This window comes from Rhea americana, unplaced genomic scaffold (assembly GCF_003343005.1).
Source record: "Rhea americana isolate MKP2758 unplaced genomic scaffold, rheAme1 scaffold_48, whole genome shotgun sequence".
Classification (NCBI taxonomy): Eukaryota; Metazoa; Chordata; class Aves; order Rheiformes; family Rheidae; genus Rhea; species Rhea americana.
Genome location: NW_028186623.1, coordinates 4,524,517 through 4,527,672, shown reverse-complemented (window position 1 = coordinate 4,527,672; position 3,156 = coordinate 4,524,517). Strand labels below are relative to the sequence as shown.

The 3,156-nt window shown below is 72.9% G+C and overlaps 1 protein-coding gene across 1 annotated transcript in view; it reads right to left on the bottom strand.

Annotated features, from left to right (window-relative positions):
• Positions 1-2,956, bottom strand: part of LOC146589139 (ubiquitin carboxyl-terminal hydrolase 2-like) — a 6,419-nt gene extending 3,463 nt beyond the window's left edge. Inside the window, exon 1 of the mRNA XM_085316735.1 lies at positions 2,710-2,956. The gene's annotated coding sequence lies outside the window, so the exon portion shown is untranslated. The remainder of the gene's footprint in view (positions 1-2,709) is intronic.
• Positions 2,957-3,156: the final 200 nt, after the last annotated feature.

The following is a 3,156-nucleotide window of genomic DNA, read 5'->3' as shown; positions in this document are numbered from 1 at the left end:
GCCCGGCCCGACCCAGCCCGACCCCGCTCTCGCACGTCCGGGCACGGGCACGGGCACCACCGCCTGCCCGGCAAGGCGAGGGGCCACCGCAGCGCCGCGGTCCTCCCGCGGGGACCCGGGCGTCCTGCTCAGGGTGAGACACTGGGCGCCCGGGCACGGGGCGCCCGCGCCCTGCATTTTCCACCGGCAGCCGGGCGAAACCGATCCACGCGAAACCGGAGCCGGCGGGAGGGGAGGGAGCGCCGCGCGGCGGGACGGGGACGAGCCCCCTCCACCGCCCCCAGGTGCCCCCACCCTGTCCCAGCTAACTCTGGCGTGGAGGTGGCCTGGGAGCACGTTAAGAGACGGCAGTGGGGAGCGCTGTGGGCCACCGCGGCCTCCTGGCCACTAGCCCAGCTTGGTGGCCGGCYGGCCACCTCCTGGTTGCTGTTGCTACTGCGGAGAGGAAACTATGTACAAGCAAGAGCAAGCCGGAGCGCACAGACCTGTTTGGGAACGGAGGGGTGAATAATCCGCTTCCAGGCAAATGCTCCCGCGAAAACACCCGGCGCTTCCCTGCCAGGCCCTGGCCGCCCTTGCCAGCGCTGGGAGGGACCGGCAGCGGCTTTGCCAGCCGGGATTCGCCGTGCACGGTGGGGAACGGCGCTCGGAGGGACACGGCGCCCTGGCCCGGCCGCTGAGCCCCTCAGCTCCCGGAAAGCGCCTGCCTGGCCCGGCTGCCCACCTGGCCGGGGCACGGAGCAGCCGGGCTGCGACGCTCTCCGCTCCGCGTGCCCCCGGCCGGCCGAGGCGCCGCAGCCCCGGGCTCCGCACGGCCRCCTCCGGGCCGGCCCCAAGCATGCAGCAGCCCGTCCTGCACCCACTGCCCACCCGGGATCTCTGCTCCGGGGCGCGCGGTGCCACCGCCGCCGTGGGCAGCGGCTCGCCTGGGTGCGTGCAGGGTGCTCTGCCCCCGGGAAAGGTGCTGGCGCTGGAGCGGAGCGCGGCAGGTGCTTTCCGGCAGCGGGACAGGGCGACGCAGCGCAGATGCGCCTGGGCCATGCGGAGCAGCCCGGAGCGGGATGTGGGAACCAGGAGCAGAAACCTGGCCCGGACATGGGCGCTAACCTGTCCGTGTTACAGGGACGGGAGCGACCTTACCGTGTCGGACCGCTGCGTCTACCGCGACCGCCTGCCCCRCGCGGACCCCAGGGCTGCGGGAGACCAGAGCAAGCCGTGAGCCGGCGGAGCTGAGGGGGTGTGAGAAAACCCCGGATCCTCCCATTGCTTCCTGGCCCGCGCGGCCCCTCCCTGCCCACAACAACGCTGAGCTTTCCTCCCGCCTGGCACAGCCCCGGGCCGGCACCGCTGAGTCAGGCCTCCTGCACCCTCATTATCCTCCCTGGGCGTCCGGGGAAGCTGAGGCACGGGAACGTCCGGTCCGCTCYGTCATCATAYGGCCGGGGAGCAGCCGGCAYGGAGAGGGGGCCCAGGAGTCCGGGCACCGCAGGGGCTGCTCTCCCTGCTGGGCAATCCTCCCCCAGGCTCCAGCTCCGGCCTCCAGCCCCGGACAGCCTCCCCAAGGGACGGGCACGATGGGAAAGCTCCAGGCTGCAGTAGCAGAGGCAGACGAGCAGGGAAGGACGCTTCCCGGGCACCCTGCTGCCTCTGCAGCCGCTGCCCTGCACCTGGGCCCTGGCCAAGGCCGTGTCCCCTCCGCAGCCTGCGGAGCACCCGGGCAGGCTCAGCTTACACAGCCCCAGCTCGGTCCAAGGTGCCACCGCACAGCTGCCTCTCGCTTACGCAGGCTTGGAGCAGTGTCCGCGTCCCCCGAGACACCGAGTCCAGCCTGGAGGTTACGGAGGGAGCAATTGCCGGGACGGCGGGTGCAGAGGGGACACGGCTTGGGGAGGAGGAACTCCACGTCCACGTCCCCGCGGTGCCCTAGGGCTCAGGGCAGCCCCCGGCCCGTGCGCGGGAGATGAGGCCAGGCACGGCTGCATTTCCCGCGGGGAAAGGCAGCCCCGGGCAGCCCTGGCTGGAATGCGCTCCGGTGGGATTGCTCCTGCGAGCAGCCCATGGGAAGCAGCAGGCAGGGAGACCTCAGAGCCCTGGGGCTCTCCCAGCAGCCCTGTTCCAGCACCGGTGCCCAGGCCACGCGTGCCACCGCGGCTCCGGGGCTCCCCCGTGTCACTCGCGCTCGCTCCCATGGCTAAGGGACCGAGGTCACGCGTGCTGCCAGGGGCGAGCCCAGCCAAGGCCCTTCCCGCRGCAAAGGCATGCCCCTCGCCGGCACGGGGCCTGAGAACCCTCCAACTCGCTGCACGTGCTGGCTGGGAGTCACCGGCCTGGATTCACCCGGTGCCGCTGACACATACCCGCCTGGCTGCAAAACCTGCTCCTCCGCCCTCCCGCCGGGCCACCCCCCGAGGCAGCAAAACGCCAAACCCACGGGGAACCCTGACCTAGGACCCATTGCGTTGAGGTCTGCGGGTGGAGAAAAAAGAAGGGACCCCAGGGGAGCGCCGCGGGCGGCGAGCGCTGGGCGACGAGGAGGCTGCGGGGAGCAGCGAGGCGCCAAGGCTGAGCGGCCGGCAGCTTCTCCCCAGGGTTTTACCCGGGCAAAGGAAAAAGGGGAGGGCGGGGGGGTGGAGGTGGGGTCGTGCCGAGTCCTCCTCGCAACGCCTCGCCCCCCGGCCCCGCTCCGCCTCGCCCCCCGGCCCCGCTCACCTGCGCGAGGGGCGGCCGGCGGGGCGGGCCCGGGGCCGAGGCCGGCCCGGCCGCGGGGCTCCACGGCGGGGCTCGGTGCTCCGCGCCCGTCCTGCCGCCTCGGCCGCTTCCTCCGGGGCCGGAGCAGAGCGAGGGATGCGGAGGGGCCGGCGGCGCCCCACGGCCCCCGGCTCGGCTCCTCCGCCCTCCGGGGACGGGGCGAAATGGCCCGAGGGGGCTGTGCCGGAGGGCCGCGGGGCCGCGTAAAAACACCGCGGCAGAAATTCACGGCTCGGGTTACCGGCTAGATAAATATAGTGTCTTTATCTGGCCTCACAGGGCGCCGAAAGGCTCCTCTCACATTCCAGCTTCGGGAGGGCTTAAAGGGGCCATGAGCCCCGGGGGGCTGGCGGCCCGCGGCGAGGGGGTGCCAGCAGGGCAGCAAGAGGGGGGCCGGGGCGCTGCGGG